Raw genomic sequence first — 20810 nt, 5'->3', positions numbered from 1 at the left:
AACAGAATGAGCAGTAGAGGACACTTTCTGATTATGCTAGACCCTCAGTTTTGGGCACACAATCGAGTATTGTGCGACCCCCGATTACAGCTCCGAACTTCAAGCTAAAGCCGGCATTCATCCAAATGATTCAGTAAACAGCGCAGTTAAATGGTTTGGCCGATGAGGATCCAAACAACCATATAGAGAACTTCTTGGAAGTTTGTGATATGCTGAAGATTAATGGTGTATCGGATGATGCTATCAGATTGAGGGCTTTCCCATTCTCTCTCAAGGGAAAAGCTAAGCAGTGGCTACATTCTTTGCCCAAGGCCTCCATCATGACGTGGAATGAGATGGTTAAAGCTTCTCTTGCTAGATACTTTCCTCTGTGGAAGTCAGCCAAGCTTCGCAATGAGATTTCGTCGTTTGTACAGATGGAGTTGGAGTCATTGTTTGAGACATGGGAGCGCTTCAAGGATCTTCTGCGGAGGTGCCCACAGCATGGATTTCCCGAATGGATGATTATTCAGACTTTCTACAATGGGTTGAATCCAAGTACAAGGCAATTGTTAGATGCAGTCGCAGGAGGTACAATGGGGAGTAAAACCTAGGAAGAAGCCCGATAGTTAGTGGAAGACATAGCCATGAATAGTTATCAGTGGAATGCACGGGAAAGGAAAAAGGCGCCAGGGCTCTATGAAATAGATGCAGTAACTTCATTGGCGGCTCAAGTGGAATCGTTGAGTAAGAAGTTAGATCTTCTAACCTCGAATAGAGTGGTGGCCGTGACTACTTGCACCGGATGTGGTGGAGGACATGCTACCTCCGATTGCCCGATTTCCATTGGTGATGCATCTTCTGTTGAGAAGGTTGATTTTGTGGGTAATTCAATGAGGAACCAAGGGAATCTATAAAATAACACCAACAATCCGGGTTGGAAGAGTCATCCCAATTTCTTGTGGAGCAACCAAGGTCCACAAAAGGCCATGGCATCACCTGGTTTCCAACAACAGCAAGCCGTAAACATGGAGAACCGAGTTTCAGGTTTGGAGACCCGAATGAACGATTTGGAGAAGGATTTGACTAAGTTTGTGCAATCGTCAGATACAAGGTTTCAATCAGTGGAGTCTACACTTCGCAACCACACCGCTTCTTTGTACAATCTTGAAAATCAAGTGGGACAAATTGTGAAGTCTCTATCGGAGAGACCACAACGGAGCTTGCTGAGTAATACGGAGACCAATCCTAGAGAGCATTTAACCGTGTTTTTAAGTCGTATTTCTGGAGAATTGATGTAGAACTGTGCGGTTTTCATGCCCCGCAGATCCACATGGGTGTGGGTAATTTCCATAAGCCCATGTGGAATTCTGCAGTATGATTTTTATTTTGAGTTTCGCTGATTGTTTTCTTCATCATTTATCGCATGTATGACACCACGCTCGAATAAGCAATAAGGTAAGCACCCTCGAGAGACTTTACCTGAATTGGCGCATATTGAATTCTTGAATCTTGAGCATTTGGCTCAATTCGAGCGGCTATCGAGACTTAGGTTTGGACAATCCCAATTTGTGGACCTCAGTGTACTGAATGAGGTCCAGCGAGGTGATGAGTTAGCTAGGGAGATTGACGCGCTGATGGACATGGGAAGTTGGAGGAGACTATTGTCGATACGAGAGGCAGTTATTCTCACATTGACACTGGAAGTACTGGCGTCTTTTGAGTTCGGGCAGTCATATGGGAGAGATGTCATACAGTTCAGAGTATTCAGACGTCATTTTACCATGAGTGTCACTGAGTTTTCAGTTCGTATTGGCTTGTATGACGAGACATACACAGGTACTGAGGAGTATGGACACTTGCCGACAGATTACCCTGGCATGTTGACCTCACCCGCAAGCTTACCAAGCTTTGTGCGGACAAGGGCAGTATGAACCGGGATTATCCAAAGCCACATATTTGTCCCGGCTGAGCTACAGGTATTTATTCGTCGTCTTTAGCAGATCTGTGGATGGTCGGGGCTACCACACAGGAGTTCTGAGCTAGCAGTGGTTACTTTATTTGTATTCCATGGTCCAGACCGTACTGATTCACCTTGGGCACATTGTGGTTGACTTTCTGTGACACTAGGGCCAGCATGGGAAAGTGGGAGCATTATTTGCTGGTTCCTACATCACTAGACTTATTCGGGGGATGGGCCTTGTGGATGCCATTTGGGATGCCGACAAGACAGTTATTCCTTCTCCACTTGGACTCAATACTATCAGGATGATGGGATTGGTGCACAGACATGGGCCTGGAAGTTATATTTTGGCCACATCCACCACTGAGAGCACCGAGGGCAGAGTAGATGCAACGGGGGATTCCGCACCGACGGCGACCGAGACATCAGGGCGCCCGAGTACCCTTTCAGGAGCCTATGATCGTATTGAGAAGTTTGAGAGCACTGTGAGTGTATTGTGGTTTAAGATCATTGAGATTCGAACGATACAGTCAGTATAGTATACCGAGATGGTGGCCCGTTTCGACGTGTTACATCAGTTACTAATTGGTAGATCTCCGGCCCCTCGAGCATCACCATCACAACCTCTACCGGCACCCTTTGATCTAGCACCAGCATCAGCAGTGGAGCAGAGACCTGACGACACCGACACTTGATTTCACTTTTCATTTCTTTACTTCTGCATTTTATTTCGGACTTGTATATTCAGAAAGGACTTTCCTTCTGAGTTTATTTTCGTTTTGTTGCCTTGAGTTGTATTCATTGCTTTATCTTTTATACACTCGAGTTGCTTTTAGTTTATTGAGCTTCATTGAACCCCCTCGTGTATACGTGCAGATGGTCTTGTCAACATGGGAATTGAGAACAAGCCAAGGAGTTTCATAGTGCACATAACTTTTATACTAGTTTTGATTGATATACATGCTCACATAGACAATGGCTGTTCACCTTAGTTGCAATGATTGTATTCTTGAGTCTAGGAGAATTTTTACCATTGAATGTTCTCATGCCTAGTTTTTGCTTGAATTTCTAGAAATTTTTGCCCGATTGACACTTGTTGCACTACTCACTCTTTAAACTCTTTTGGAAACTCAAGTTTGATGTAAAAGGGACTAGTTATAGTTGTTTCTTTTGTTAATTCTAAAAAAAAAGAACAAAATAGTTTTATTGTTTAGTTGTGCTTGTTGGGTGGAAAGAGCTACTGCCTATCAAGAATGAAACTACTCTCATAAGTCGGATACTAGTTATGCCCAAATAAGAGAAAGAGCTATCTCATAGGATGAGTGAAAGCTACCACTCCGGTAGAAAAAGCTACCACCTCAAAAGTGTGAAAGCCACCTTAGCGGCCATTTTGGAAAGGGCTACCTTAGAGGATGTGTGAAGCTACTACCATCTTTGAAATTGTTGTTACTTTTTGTAGATAAATAAAAGTAACCTTGGGTTGACTTGAGTGAGTTCACACACTTACACGATTTTGGGTTTGTTATCCTTCTTGATTCAAGTTATTAGCTAGAGCATTGATTTTTTTCGTATTTAGTGTTGAAATTTCCCTTATTTGTAGAATGCTCTCTTTATATGCTTTGGTGAACCTAAGGCCAAGCACTTCCAATATTTCCTTCGTCTATGCTTTAATGTTTAAATTTTTTCTTGAGGACAAGCAAAAGCTTAAGTCTGGGGGAGTTTGATAAGTGCTTGTGTGATAAGAATACTAAGTGCTCTTTCTTATGATGAGCATTACTTTTCTCGGGTTTTAATGCTAATATGTGTGCATTTATGTTACTTTCATGCATATAGGATTGTGAAGCAGAAGGTTATAGAAAGAAGCCAATGTAGATCGTGAATGCACCATTTGGAGGAAGTCTTGACAAGGTTCAAACGCGAAAACATAAGTCGGGTTTAAGATGCGAGAATGTGTGCCAACCTCCTTATATTCAAGTTAGCACAACGATTTGGAGGGGCACAAGGGCAGTCACATTCAAGCATTCCGGCTTGTTCATGTATAGCAAGATCTCCACCAACATGTCCGATTATTGAAGAAGCAAAGCGATCTACGGTGTAAACGTGTGCCCGTTTACGCTATCTTGATGAAAACATAAATTCGGGAGTCTTTCGGGCTGGTACTGTAGCAGGTACTGTTCATAGGCGGCCGAAGAAGGAGTAAAATAGAGAATCCACACGGGCGTGTGGAAATTCCACATGCCCGTGCGAAAAAATCTACAGGGACGCCCACATGGGCTTGTGGATTCCCGATTCCAACCCTATTTAAGGCCGATTTTAGCCCCGATTTCATAATTCTTATCTCCATCTTTTCCCCAACTTTCAAGAGGGCGGCGGCTAGGGTTTTGAGAGGTATTGACAAGGGTTTTGGAGTGGTTCTACGGCTTCGACATCGCGCTCCACTTGGAAGAAGGTTATTGGGGGAGCTTTCGTCGGCACCGATCCGGCGAGGTGTGCCTTAGGCAGAACAAGGGGACCTTTGGAGGAGACGAGTCCACTCCACAAGACCATCGACATGACTACCGAGGCAGTTTTTCTATGGATTACTTGTTTTTACGTTCGATTTCATTGTTGATTGTAACTAGCTCCATGGAGAGCGAAACCCCCTAGTGGGTACTTGGATTTGTGAACCCTAGGATGTATTTGTTTCATTAAACCTTCTATTATGCTTTCATTAATTGATGTTTTATTTGAGTTCCAATCTTGAATGCTTGATTGATTAAATCCTCCCTTAGAGTTATACTAGGGTTGAGAGTTCATATTGGTAACCCTTGTGAGTAAGTGACACACCACGAGGGTTAGACAAAGCTAGATTGGAGAGGGTCAAGAGGGTGAGTCGAGAGGGTGACTAGGGACCTCTCACCTGGACCAAAGTGTTAGGTATATATCTAGGAAGAGGGTTTATCACTTGGAATCCCTAGAACTCCATGCGATTTTATTCGAGTGCGAGGTGTTGAGATTGTTCGATTTCTCTTCTGGGACATGGTATAGAGTTAGTCACGGTTGACCTTAGATTTAGGACCGTGTATTGAAGGATTTTCACGACTTATTAATGCATTAATTAGGAAGCATAATAGTTGGTTCTGCACTTGAAACGATTGTCCTAGGCAAAACAATATCCGATTACCCCAATTATATCGATTGCCTTATCTCTCAATTTTATTGTGCCTCTCGTTCTTATTTCTTTTATCTCTTTTTTTATATAAATCTCATTCATCATACCCTCAATTTATTCTCATCATAGTTAGATAGAAATCATTGTGTTTCTATTCACTATTGCCTATGGATACGATATCCACTCACCTGGGATTTATTACTTCGACAACCGTGCACTTGTGGTTTACACGCATATTCGGTCGTGTCAAAGATGATATGATATATATGTGCAATAACTACTTTAGATCTGCATAATCACATTTCAACATTCGGATGTGAGTATTTTTCAATAAAGATGTATTACACAACTGATGATGTGCACAAGTGGGAGGGCCTAAGATTAGGTGGATTTGTCGATGATTGTTGTGCAGATAAAATATCCAAATTGGAGATCATAAGCATAGCTAAAGAAATAAAAATTCCTGTAGAAGGCTGTACTTTTTGGTGGTTTCATCTTGATAGTGGGGCTAATGATCTGAGAGAAATAAAAAATGATCAAGATGCTTTGGATATGGCTTTGGGTGTTGGCGCCACTAGGGTGATAAGTGTGTATGCTAAGGTAGATGGTGATGTCAAACTTGGAGTTAGAGGTGAAAGGATATATGGCACAAGATAGGATGTTGTCAGTGAAGAGCAATTAGAAGATAAAAATGTTGAAGAAGATTATGATGAGCAAGCTGTGTTACCTGCGAAAGGTAGGGAAAGAAATGAAGAAGAAGAAGAAGGAAGTGATCTTCATGACTCAGAGTACAACTGTGATAGTGGAGAGGAAGAGGAAATTGTAGACAGTGTGGTACAATATAGGTCGAGTATAGGTGCAAAGAAGAAAATTAAAGGAGTAGGCAGTGATGATGAAGATAATATGCAGTCAGACTATGATGCATTTGATGAGCTACAATCCAGCTCATCAACAGATGACGAAAACCTAGAGCCAAGAAAGCCTAAGTATGTTGAATTCAATGAGGAGTTTGACATGAATGACCCTCATTTCAAGATTGGGATGAAGTTTAATAGTTTCAAGCAATTTAAGGAGGCAGTGAGAAATTATGGCATTAATAACAGGTGTGTCATAAATTTTAGGCCCAATAATAGGAAAAGATGTAAGGCATTCTGCAAGAAAGGGTGTCCTTTCTATTTATGGGCTTCGCCAATGGTAACAGATAAGAACACAATCCTGATTTAAGCAGGAAATCTGAAGTATGAGTGCACCAGAGATCACAACATCAAACATGTGAGTGCGCAATATATTGCTTATAAGTATTTGGACCAATTTCGGGCTGATCTTGTATAGAACACTGTTGGGATAGTTCTAGCTGTAAAGAGTAATCAAAAGGCTGATATAAGTAGACTGAAGGCCTGGAGGGCTAAATGTATTGCAAACAAGTAAGTCTTCCATTTTACTTTAACTTGCAGTTATAAATATAGAGTTTATAAAGTGCAATTATGTTTTTTTCCCTATGTGTTTTTGTTATGTAAGTAGACTAATTGACGGCGATGAGCAATATCAGATGATCAGGTTATATGATTATAGGCTTGAGCTGCTAAGAACACATCCTGCTTCCACAATTATGTTCAGATGCAATGAAGGTACTTTTGAGTCGATGTATGTCTGCCTAACCCCTCTCAATGTTGGGTTTCTAGCAGGTTGTAGCTGCATAATTTCCCTAGATGGATGCTTCCTGAAGGGTATGTATGGAGGGCAACTACTTGCAGCTGTTGGGATAGATGCAAATGATTGCATCTATCCCATAGCATGGGCGGTCGTTAACAAAGAGAACTATAATAACTGGAAGTGGTTTTTAGAGCTACTGGCTATTGATTTGGAGATAGACAATAGCTACCACTGGGCCTTTATGAGTGATAGGCAGAAAGTAAGCTCTCATATCTTATCTTGAGTTAATTCATTACATGTTTTGCTTGTTGTGGAGATATTTCCATGTTAGTATTAAAAATCTGATTTGTTTTTTCTTTCTTTTCCTTCTTTTCATTTGGTATTATTGACTATAGGGCTTGATACCTGCATTGCAATATCTATTCCTAAATAGTGAACATAGGTATTATGTTAGGCATATTCACACCAACTTTAGAAAAACTTTTCGAGGGCAAGCACTTAAGAACTAGTTGTGGAGGTGTGTGCGAGCCGGTTACCTCCCTACATATTAGAAAGAAATGGAAACACTAAAAGTGATGTCTATAGAAGCCTATGACTTTATGAGAAAGATAGACCCACAACATTGGAATAGGGCTTACTTCCAAACCCAGTTTAAATGTGATATGCTCATCAATAACCTTTGTGAGTGCTTTAACAGCCAAATACTTAAAGCTAGAATAAAGGGAATAATCACTATGAATGAGATGATCAATACAAAATTAATGGTGAGGATTCAAAAAAGAAGATATGCCATGCATGGTTGTCCAACAAAACATTGCCCAAGAATTATAAAAAAATTAGAGAAAGCAAAAGAGTTGAGTTGGTCCTATCAGACTACATGGTCAGGTGAAGACAAATACCATGTTCTTGGCAGTAATGGGTAGTTTGTAGTTGATACTAGAGAAAAAACTTGTACCTGTAGAAAGTGGCAGTTGAGTGGAGTGCCATGTTGCCACAGTGTTTCAACCTTGTATTATAACAACAACCACCCTGAAGAAGCCATAGATGATTGTTACAGTGTGAACAGTTTTTTGGCAACATACAACAGCATTCTAAACCCAACACAAGATAGGGATTGCTGGCCAAAGAGTGACGAAGGCCCCATGATACCTCCTGAGATATTGCCCGAGAAGAGAGGTAAGAAACCCTTACTAAGAAGGAAAATTCAATGGGTGCATTTTGTGTAGATTTTTATAATGAAAATTGTGTAAAACTTAAAATATGCATGACCTTTGTGAGAATTATATTTTTACAAGATTGTGATAAAGATTTCATTTCACAAATATTTTTACATAGTCAACCGCAACATAATGAAACAGGAGACTGTTATACCTGACTCAAAGATAAATCAGAGTCCAACTCAGAAAGTCCAAAATCATAAACAAAGAAATTTGGAGACATTAAAATGAATGTTACAAGTTAGCAAATTTCATAACAGAAAATTACAGATTACATGCCGTCGCAAAACAAAACAGAGAGGCCTCCAAGCCCTTGCCATGAGAAGGCAAGTTCTCTTGCTCAAAACCATTGGTTAAGTATGCCTTTTAGTTGCTCTTTACTAGTAAGAAGATGAAGGAGATTTAGAAAGGGGAAGCCCAAGCATCTGTCTGTCTGTCTCTCTCTCTCAGGATGAAGATCTGAAGATCAAGGCCAGAGTGAAGTGGTGGAGAGAAGTTCAGGTCTCTCTCTCTCTCTCTCTCTCTCTCTCTCTCTCTCTCGATGAAGATCTCAAGATCAAGGCCGCCCGTGAGCGGTGGAGAGAAGTTTACGCTCCCTCTAGCTCTGCCCTCACACTCTCTCTTTCTCACTCTGGGATGAAGAAAGAGGGGTTATGTTATGTTGTCGCTGATGTGGCCGGTGATGTGGCTAAGTGGGGTTGACATGGCGTCCACATCAAGTGTGATGTGTCCACATAAGGCCCTCTAGTGCCAGCTCAATGCTGACATGTCGTTTCCGGTGGCCACATCAACAACCTAATGCCGGAATTCTGTGGGTATCCTACCAAAGATAACAAATCAATATCTGGTATCCTAAAAGATACAAATCAGAATTGGATACTCATTTTAATACAAGACAATTATATGGTATCCGCTCAAGATTTTAACCCAAGTTTGAAAAATAAAATTTTGAAGTCCCCTAGTTTGAGTAGTACTTAGTAAAAATAATAAAAAATAAAATATGAAACTTGAAAAATAATAGACTTGAGATCGTTCTCTAATCCATTTTTTTATAATCAATTTATTTGCAATGCATCCAAAAAACGTAGTGAAAACTTATTTTTCTCATCTTTTGATGGAAAAGTATCTATTCAATTTTGGTATTTTGGTTGAGATGCTAAAATTTTCTTAATAGAAATAATAGCTTAATCCATTTAATCATTCACATGAAACAGTTGATTGTGAAAATAATTTTATTATTTTTAATTTTGAAAAATCATTTTTGCTAAAGCGATGGTTATAAGAAAATAAACACAATCAATTACTTGATATAGTAAAAATGATAAAAGAAATAAAATAACATAAAATTTAAACGATACATACTTCTCTTCCTTAGTACACTCTTGAGAGTGATTGTAACCGATGAAAAATATTTATTGATATTGTTAATAATTTAAAAAATACTAAAATAATATAAGAATTTTTAAAAAAGATTGAAATAATTTTTTTCTTAAGAAATAAAATGGTATGTTCTACCTTTAATACCCTAGTGTTCTAAAAGTATCCCGGGTCTCCGGAATTTTAGGATTGTAATGTTAGAATTATAACATTACGCTTAACGTTATCATTTACTAGTGGATATTTAATTATGTCATAAATGTGATAAAATAAAACTTACGTAATTTAATTTTATCATAAATTAATTAAGTAAGATAAATTTTATATTTTAGAAAAGAAAACAGTTAAGGACATATATATCCATCAAATAATAATAAAGAAAATTTTAATTATAGTTTTTTCAAAAAATATAGCTAAGAATATTATAAAATATTAATTGTTGAGGCATTATATCCTTCAAAGTTTTTCACCCTCAAAAGTAAACATCGTTTGGTCATTTGTAAAACTATGATATCTTGTCTTCAATTGCAAACTATAGAGGGAGTTATTGATCCTTTACATTTATATAAACCATTGATAAGCTTACTTTTATAAATAAAACATATCCTGGCATGGCGCCTTATATGGAAGTTGGATTTCAAAAGATATAAAAAACATTTGTTTAGCTATTAATGATATTTTGTATTATCGATTTGCTGAACGAGTTTGATTATTTGCCTACAACTATAAATGTTGGTTGTGTCCAGATAAATTGGAGGTATTATTTCCCCTTTAAATTTTATGAAATTTTATTTTTTATATAATTAATGATGCATGCATTTGTTAAGAAAGCATTATTATTTAAAAAAAAAATATTCCATGTTGCATCATTTATATTCTAGTTAGTGCGTAACTTTTACATGCATCTTTTTATAAAAAAGAACAATGAAGTTTATATCAATATCTATCCAAAAGATCTTTAACATTTGAAAAGGTAAAAAAATCTCCATAAGTGCTGGTCGGCAGTAGAGACAGATAATAGATTGGAGAATGACAAGAATAAGAACAAATACGAGAGCTACAAAGTGGTATTATAGCTGTCCATTCATAAATAGCGCTTCCATTTTGTCATAGCATGCAAAAATTACAACAGCTATCAAAGATACGGCACATATCTATCCTAGTAGAATATCCTAAATAGTCTTTTATTTTAACATTTGAAAATTTAAATTTCTCCTAGGGACTTTCTAGAGACAAAATATATTAGAGGGAGGGACTTACATTTCTCAAATGTTAAAATATAAGGACCTCTTAAGAACAGATTATATTAGAAGGACCAAAGAGGCATATTAACTACATTAGAGAACTAAATAGGGTATTCTACCTATCTATCCTCCTTCGACTCTTTTTCCTTGCTGTAAAATAAATAAATAAATACACACTCCAAAATTTGAATAGATCGGCATCTCTAATTAACTCCTAGATAACAATTCCATTACCATCAAAGGGCGCCTAAAAGCCAAAGCTATAAAGTTCCTTTTTAAGGAGGTGAGATGTAAGTTGGACTTCCTTGTAGTGTGAAAGGTGAGTGCACATGACAGTTGAACGTGTTTCTCATTGGTAAAATCTAACTCACCTGGTGGCTTGTCCACCTGTCCCAAAAAAATTCCAATACCTTTTCTTTTATATTTATTGTAAATATAAGATGATTATTTAATATGGAGCGTGAGGGTTGAGGGGAGAATGATAAGGTTTTCTTTTTAAAATATTTTCTATTTTTAAAAAAATTAATGATAGTATATAAAACTAAAATTTTAAATTTTAAATTCATTATATTCCAGATATTTTAAAAATCAAGGAAAGTATATAAAATGAAATTTTTAAATATTATATTTAACTAATTGTGTTTTTTAATTATTGAAATATACTTTGTAATATTTTTATCATTATTAATTATTATAATATATTTTTTAATATTTTATTATTGATCCTGTTCAACCTTTAATGTGAGAACCGGTTCATTTTCGTGTTTGTGTATTTTAATCAACCCCAAAGTGGGTATGATTCATGCTTTAAAAAGACTACTATGGATTATATATATATATATTAATTTGTATATATATATATATGTACATATATGTATATATAATTTTATCCACTTGGATATATATATTATTATATGTATATATATATATATATATATAGGTTTAATCATTATTTTAGTCCCTGCACTTTTCTCTTTCTACCTTTTTAGTCCCTGCACTCAAGATTCCACCTTTTTAGTCCATGTACTTTTTAAAACCGGTAAAAATAGTCCAACCTGTTACTCATCGTTAGCTTTGCGGTCTATTTCATCCTATGTGGCTTTTCCAAAATATAATATATTATTAAATAATGTGGAAAAAATAATAAAAATGAAAAAACATCTAATAAATCTCGGATTTGGATAAACGTGATCGCCAGCCCTTTCTCTTCCTCCTGTACACCCGTAATGGTCGACGTGACCGCCGGTTCTCTCCTCTGCTCGCGATGGTCGTCGTGACCGCCGGTCCTCTCCTCTGCTCATGATTGTCATCATGACCGCCGGTCCCTTCTCTTCCCTCTCTACACCCACAATGGTCACCGTGACTGTTGGTCCTTTCCTCTACTAGTATTCGCTGCCTTCTTATCCATCACCTACAACGGTTGCACTCTTATTGGAGCTGCTGAGCAATCTCTCCATTTCAATGGTAGAGGAGCCCCCAGGCCATATACATGGAAAATGTTTACAATCTTGATTTCACCCACAAGGCTCAAGTCAATTACATAATTATGATCACAATTTCTTTGAATATTTTGTAAATTTGGGAAGTTTTTTAAAAAGCTTTTGTTGATCTATAACTTATACAAATTTTTGTAAAATCTATTGTTGAAGCAACAATAAAGTTATATGGTAATTTGTTAGATATTCATTGTTTTTCCATGTATTTTTTTATGACATTGTTATTCCTAGCTTGCGATGTCGACCTTGGTGCTAATTTATGCACTAGATAAATTGAAACTTTTCTTGACTAAGAATTGAAGAAGCTAACAACTGGCCATTTTAATTGGTAGCCGATGAATAGATTTCAATCTATAAATAACTTGTCCATTGTTAAATAATACATTATCAATTGTTTAACTATATACCAAAAATCCAAAAAAACACGGAACAGGATATGCCCTAATCCAAAAAAAGTTGTCAAACATTCAGAAACAATTCAAAAAGTTGACAAATAGTACATAATTATTTCAATAGTCAGTAATAAATATACACAAACTCAATCACAAGAAATTCACAAGTCCAAAATGGGGCAATCAATCAGGGAATTAGAACTTCATTCATTTAATCTGGCAATTGTACAAAAAGTTCATAGTGACATCATACCCTGCATTTAACAAAACAAGACCCAACCTTGCATGGGATATTCACAAAAACAGAGTTCTAATAATTAGTTACTTAAGTTTGGAACATAACCAAAAAATAAAAACACTAGCTCACAAAAAGTCTTTCACACAACAAGTTCTTAACATCCATCTACATTAGTTTGTCCAATTGTAGCATTTGTTGTGCTATCCTGTGTTGAAAAGACTGGGATGCCCACAATTGAAGAGGTTTGCTTCCTTGATTCAATGTTCTGTTCTCCTGTTGGCCTTAATCTTCTATTTCTTAATTCCTACTTATCAAGATCACCAAATGACACATATGTGTGATATGAACAAGGTATATTAATATACAATGACAATATAAACTCACCTGTAACTCACTGCTAGTAATGAATGAAGATCCATGTGTTACTTCCCTTCCAAGAATCATATGACCATTGTAACTCTGCATCATATGAGAAACCATTTTCACACCTTGTAACTTATACAATTAAGATAATATAAAGTAAACATGTGATTTGTTGTGCATTTCCATATGAATTTGAGAAGTCTATCTTACTACGAAGGTATTCATAGGACCATAAGCAGTTGTACTCTTTGCCATGCATTTTCTCTTCTCACTTGATTTGGCTTTATTTCCCGGAGGAACTGTATCAACTTGCAAGTCAATCGGGGATTTTTCATCCTACATATGGACAACAATTATTTTTCAGACAATATGGCAATAAAGATCAATATACACATCAAAAACCATTAACTTACTATATTAGCCTTTTGTGAGCACCTAGCCTTGTTATGGCCTTGAACATTGCAAATGCTACATCTCATTACCCTGCATTGTCCTGAAAGTTTTGTTTGGCTTCTATTTTTGGGTTCCATCGGTTCCCTTCTCCTCTTCTTAACAGGTCTTCCCGGCATTCTCCTCACCATAGGTGGAAGCATTGGACCCTCTGCACTTGTTGGCCAAAATGATTTGCCTCTCAATGGATTGATAAGATGTTCATATGCCTTGAGATATATATCTTTCCTAAACCAGTCAGCTATATAATCAAGTGGATTAGAACCTTGGAATGCAAGTGCTGCAAGTGCATGCTGGCAGGGGATTCCAGTCTTATCCCATTTCCCGCAAGAGCAATTATAGGTCCTTAGCTGAACAACATAACTTTCTCTGCCATGTAGCACCAAGTTGTCCCAAAATACCTCATGCCTTGCCCCCCCATTCCACTCCACCTGCCATTTTCCACTTTTTGCTCTTTCTTTTTCAATCTTTGCAATTATGTTTGGCCCACAAGAACTCTTCCATTTTACAACATTATCTCTTTTTACAACTATGCTGCTCATAACATACTTGTCTAATGTCTTCAAGCATACTAACAATTGGTTTATGTCTAGCTTCTAGCGAGACACCGTTGAAGGTTTCGCACATGTTATTGTTATCACTTCACACTTCACCACATCATTGAAAAATGCTTGGCACCATCCTTCAATGGGCCAATTCTCTAAAAGATCCTCTGCAGCAATGGTTCCTCCTTTTAAATTTCTCATCCTATCTAAATGCATCAACATCTCAACCTTATTTGTAGATCTAGCTGTATTCCAAAATTGGAGCTGAATTTCTTTCCCGGGGTTCCTCTTGCCCCACCTTGCATATATGTGCCTAGCACACATCCTATGCTCAATTAATGGCAAAAGGTCTCTCACTGCATGGATGAGCCCCTACAAAAAAAGGACAATTAAAAACACAGAACATCCATTCTACATATCTTTTAAAAATTAATAGAATTGAAGAATACACATGTAATTTGTTTTTTACCTTTTACATATCACTAATGAGTGCCCACCCAAGGCCATCCCCTATTTGTAGATCAGCTTGCAAATGTTGTATGAACCAATCCCAGCTCTCAGTTGTCTCTTTTTCAACTACAGCCCAAGCAACAGGGAACATTTGGTTGTTCCCATCCCTTCCCACTGCCACTAGTAGCTACCCCTTCATTAAGCCCTTTAAGAAACACCCATCAAGGCCAACAATTTTCCTACAGCCAGCTGAAAACCCCTCTTTAATTGCTGATATGCAGATGTAGATCTTTTGAAACACAGGCAAGTCTAATCCATTTTTTCTTTCAGCCACAACAGAAACTGTGCTCCCGGGATTAGCTTCTTTAAGCTCAAGAATATAATTGTTCAATACCAAGAACTCATCCTCATATTGTTTTTCCATTTTCTTTAGAACCATTGCCTTTGCATTTCTACAAACCTTAGTAGATATAAACACACCCAAATCTTTTCTTACCAAAGCTCTTAAGTGTTTGGGCCTTATGCATGGCATACCATTTATTACATCAAAATATCTCCTTGCAATCACACTCCCTGTTACCCTCTTATTTTTCGATGTCCCAACAAGACATGAATGTTCCCGAACATAAATTTTCACAACATAGATTTTTCTTCCACTACACCATGAGCAAAAAATCAACCATTTGCAGCCTTTTGCAGCACATCTGGCACTCACCCTTACTCCATCATTTTTTAAATATTGAAATTCAAACCCTTTCCTCAATGAAAAATCAACTAGCTCAAGCTTAAATAATTTTAAATCATCAAACCTTAGATCCAAGTAGAAGTCTTCTAGTGGGACATTGGGGTCATAGTAAATGTCTTTTGACTTGTGTCTATTGGCATCATCTGCATCTGACTCTTGACTAGTATCATCATAGCTACCTGGGTCTGATGAGTCATAATAGTCACTGTCATAGCCCATAACTTTCCCACAGCCAATAAGGGGTCTACCAAATTATATGTATCAAGATTGGGACCTTCTTCAGCATTATTGTGTTGTCCCCCATCTCCTTCCTCATTAGTATCATGAACATCATTATCTTCCATGCATTTCTTCTTCATCTTAGCATATCTCAGAACCTTATCCCTGGCTTCTTCAATTTCCTCATCCTTGTCTGAATTGTAATCTATAAAAGGGACTGATGCTAACCTTTCGTCATGATCTGTGCTGGAATCACTATCAATATCATTAACCTTCTGACTATGCTTTTCCACATCACCACCAATATTACAAACTAGAACTCCTGGCAGTTCCTTGCAGTGCCTAAGCTTTATAGTTTCAACATAAATGTCTACAATCCTTTGTTTGCTTAGATGTTTGGCTAAACCTACCAAACTTTGATGATCACAGATTGAATTTATTGTCCCCTCACCATCTATAAATGACAAGTTCACCTCCTTCTCAAAATCATATCCTATTTTCTTCACATCCCCTAGCAAATCCCAATAGCATAGCTTATCTGGATCTACAACAAACTCATTTACTGCCCCATTAACATAGATTACATGTCCTTCTTTTAATAGTGTCCCTCCATGATGATATTTAATAATGTAGGCATCCCAAGAAAACATGTTATACCTAATAAATTTAATTGTAAATAAACACAGCCAGCACACTATGAAAAAATATTTTGCAAATCATACAAACATCACAATCCTTTATGGAACATGCACATGAAACACATGCATTATCATCTTATTAAGGAAATTAGTTCAGGCAGCACTAACTCTTTTGGAAAAATACAAAACAATCAAATTAAGGTTACACACAATATCATGTTACTGAGGAAATTAATTCAGTCAATAACAACATCCTCCATTCTTGCTCCAACACAACATAAACCCACCTAAGACCATCAAGAAATAATCAAAACTACAAACATTAACAACATATACCCTACCTGTTGGAACCTATCAAATTGCCAAATCAAAGACAATGTTAAATCAATGAAACCTTTAACTGCACATTAACAAACCACTGTCAAGAAGAATGAAATTGCAAACAAAAAGAGCAAGACAAACCCTAACATCAACAACCCACCAAAACCCTAAAACCAAGACAATGTTAAATCAACCAAACCTTAAACAGCGCAATAACAAAACAATATTAAGAAAGAACCAGATTGCAAACAGTAAAAGCAACATAAAACCCAACCCATAAAACCCTAACATTAAGACCATGCCAAAACCCTAAACAAAGACAACATTAAAACATCCAAACCCTAAGCTTCACATACACAAACCGCTATCAAGCATCATATTGCAAAAGAGATGGATACCTGCGGTGGTATTGATGGCGGAGGATATCGATGGGTCCTTAGATTTGATGCTACTGGGGAGACGCGGGGAAAAACAAAGAGAAGTGAGGGTTGGCGGGGTTTCAATTCGGATCCTTTTTTTTTTATCCGAATCCGAGATTTATTAGATGTTTTTTCATTTTTTATTATTTTTTCCACATTATTTAATAATATATTATATTTTGGAAAAGCCACATATGATGAAATAGACGGCAAAGCTAACGATGAGTAACAGGTTGGACTATTTTTACCGGTTTTAAAAAGTACAGGGACAAAAAAGGTGGAATCTTGAGTGCACGGACTAAAAAGGTAGAAAGAGAAAAGTGCAGGGACTAAAATAGTGATTAAACCTATATATATATTAGTATATATATAGAGAAAATATCAACTACGGGCATTCGTAGAACATCCTCAGTTGAGCATAGTACTAATTAGGGTGTATAGTGATGGTTAATTGGAGTTTTGTTTGGGTTCACTAGTTGTTGATTTGTTTATAAAAGGTTGTTGTAGGTGTAGTCGAAATAGGGTTGAACGGTTCAAATTTGCTAAGTTACTGTGCTGAAATTGATTGAATGGTTCAGATCAAAATACTGTGCATTCTACTTTTCATTGTATTACTATTGATAAGCACAATGATACTATTCATTGTACAGTGTACAAGTATTGGATGAAAATCCAATGGCTTGCATCAATGTTCATAGATTTATAATCTATGAACGTACATTGAAGATGCATCCTCTTATATATATATACTTGTTTAACTAAGTGGATACATATTGCTTTGATGAAAGCGTGGAATGTTTGAATGGGTGGAATGTCATTTCCTCTGCCCCGTGTGGATATATATATCCTTTTTCATTTTATTTGTTTCCTTTTTCCACTTCATTTTCTTCTAGTTCTTCTTTAATTGCTGATAGTTCTCTTAAATGTTTTCATCATTTTCATAGTGGAGGCTAAGAGAAGGGTTTTAGACGTCAATCTACCATTTCATAGAGACAGAATTGGTGATTGGAGCTCGTTTCTTCAAGTTTGAGGATAAGCCTAACCTGGTCTTTGGGTTCTAATTTCTCAAGTTAAATTGGGAAATTTCTTGAGAATCTTAGCCTTAGACGAGGATAGGACTCTTTTTTTGACAAAAATTCGAAGTCAACTCTTCGTCGGTATAATTAGGGCTCATATAGGGTCAAGGGTTCTTGGAAAAACCCTTAGTTCAATCTACCTCTATGGGGAGTAAATGAGTGAGGTTAGCTCATGGATTTGTTTGAGTTAATTAGGGTTCTATATGTGAACCCTAGGGGTTTTACGGCATACTAGGGTTTCATGTCCTAATTTTTATTTCTTTTGAATGCCTTTTACTTCTATTTGGTTATTGGTTTAACTTGTCCCAGGATGTGAGACCTTAGGCAAGGGCAAGGAACCAGCGGAGGGGTAGCGTTGGACTTATGGTCATCCTGTGAGTGGTAACAGTTGATATGCATGGTTTATTTATATTATACATATTGTTATACATATATATCTTGTGGAAAATCTTGTGTTATGAATATTGGTTTTCTTTTTGGTATTTTACTTGATAGATTGGTTTTGGAAAACTACCTATTGCTATGAATTTGGGTTTCCGAAGGTTTTCTTAAAAATGTGTGTGGAACTATATCTTGTATCTTTGGAAAATGAATTTGTTAAATCGATTGATTGCCTATGGGCCATAAAGTGTTTATGTTCTTTTTTGGACCTTCAGACTGGTGATAAGTGCTTGAAAGTGAATATTTTATATATAATTTATACTGCATTTAGAATGGCATTTTACATGTTTAGCACCAAATTAGTACATAATTTCATTCTTTTGTTCACCATGAGGTTTTATTCCGTTTTAGGGCCAAAGGATCGATTGAAGGAGTTTCGAAGTAAAATAGATCAACTTGCTGAACCAGAGCATCACCACGGCTCACAATGGTTGTTGTGACATCTCACCATGGCCGTTGTAAACTTCAATTATGACTGTTATCAAGCCATGTCAGTGTGAAATCACAGAGAACAATACAGAAGTCATAACGGCCTCATCAATGGGCATTTTGAATGATAATAGCCATGATCAATCCACACAGCACCTGGACAGATAGTGCTAGGACACAACTTGGGGCCCAAACAACAAACTTACTCACCAAGACCTCCACAACTGGCTTGGTGAGACTGTGGCAGACTCGATATTATAAATACCCTAGGGTTTACAATTGAAAAGGGGGTTCTTTTGCTGAATCGAGTAGAGATGGTTGGATTTCTAGAGACCTGTGTGGTTGGAGATGAGTTCAATCAAGGTTTCAGCAGATTCTGGTGAGTTTCTCAAGGGGAAGTCAATGAGTATCAATAGTAGAGAGCATGTGAAGAGATTCGACATTCTTTTCCTTTGGTGACTTATTGGAGGGAGTTAGTTTAGAAATTCTTTTGCTATTCTTTTCCTTTGGATGATTATTATTTATTAAATTACACTTGTCTATCCATTAGAGGACCCCAATTAGGGGGAAGTTTCATGTTAATTTCCTTTGATTGTTTCTTTTGATTATTTATTGGTAATTCAATATTCTTTCTAGTCTTTTGTGATTTATTGAATGTTTGATTAATGATGATTTGTTGATGTGGTGAGGAATATATGCCCATATATTAGAACACCCTTACTTTGTTTTATCTATGCATGTGCTAAGAGATTTGGCATATCTAGGCTTCTTGATTAGGGTTTGATTAACCCTTCTAGTGGAGTTCTTAAACTTAAGAAGGGCATAGGAGACTGGGGTGGAAGAGATTCTATCTTAAGTTTATAGTATTCTAGACTTGGGTTCCAAGAGATTGGGACCAGTAGGCCCTTGAATTCTCCTAGTCCAATACTAGATCGAATTGTTACCTCTTAACGCTATTTCACAAGTGATTATGAGGGAATCATTATATGATTACCCAAATCCTTCCAATTTCACTTAACGATCCTCAACTATATTATATAAATTAATTTGTATAATAGAATTAAGAAACACCGTAGACCTTTAGGCCATTGATTAAGCAAAAAAGGAAGTAATAGGAGACTCTCACTGTTCCCTAAGGAACAAGACCCTCATTCTCATTCACGAGATAACTTGACAACCTGTGCACTTGCAGTATATAGCCTCTGAGTGGATTATTATTTTCTCTTACGAGTGATATCTTGATTTCATCCATCAACCATGTTGTTGTTTTCGTCTTCGGACGGCTAATGGCTTTTGCCTGCAGGCAGTGCACTGGTCAAAAGTCTTTGGGCAATACGATTGGTGCGTTGGTTTTGTTGATGATATAGGGTTACAACCCTAACTACTTACCGGTAAGGAGGGCCCATGAACCTCCTGTAGAAGGGCCTAGCAACCCATACCTAGTTGTTTTAGCTATGCAGGAGGCATGTAGAGATCCCGGTCTTGGTGGTGTTGACTGAGAGCTCGAGGTCACCACACGGAGTCTTAGTTGCCAACACCGGAGCGCACGACCTTCGGTGGTTCTGGACTTACCGGCGACCACGGCTAAGGACGGAAGGTTTTGAGGCTAGTTAGTTGTTCTTGGTTTTACTCTAATAAACTACTATATTATGAGAACAAGGTTGTGGACTTATACATGTTTTCCATATTCATTTGGAATTTGATTATCACACTATATTCTAAATATGAATGTTTAATTGTGGATATTGTTTCCTAAACACTATTCATATTTTGTATTCCATATTTTGTATTTTGTATAGCTTGTACGATAATGAGTTATATTGTTATATGTATTGCATACACTGTATTCTAATTACGGATGTTTATTTATGAATATTGTTTTTTAAACACTATTCATATTTCGTGTTCCATATTCCATATTTTATATAGCATGTTCGATAATGAGTATAGGTTATTGTATATATGTCATACTAGTTGAATATGTAACTTTACTCAATAACATGA

General features: G+C 37.0%; 1 non-coding gene across 1 annotated transcript; it reads right to left on the bottom strand.

Moving 5' to 3' along the window:
- Positions 1–383: 383 nt before the first annotated feature.
- On the bottom strand, positions 384–490 carry LOC120252175. The gene has a single exon (XR_005533719.1). It is a non-coding gene; the product is annotated as a small nucleolar RNA R71 (small nucleolar RNA).
- Between the last annotated feature and the right edge of the window lie 20320 nt (positions 491–20810).

This window comes from Dioscorea cayenensis, chromosome 20 (assembly GCF_009730915.1).
Source record: "Dioscorea cayenensis subsp. rotundata cultivar TDr96_F1 chromosome 20, TDr96_F1_v2_PseudoChromosome.rev07_lg8_w22 25.fasta, whole genome shotgun sequence".
NCBI classification, from domain to species: domain Eukaryota; kingdom Viridiplantae; phylum Streptophyta; class Magnoliopsida; order Dioscoreales; family Dioscoreaceae; genus Dioscorea; species Dioscorea cayenensis.
The sequence above is the reverse complement of the archived record's forward strand: the minus strand, read 5'-3'. Positions and strand labels throughout refer to the sequence as shown.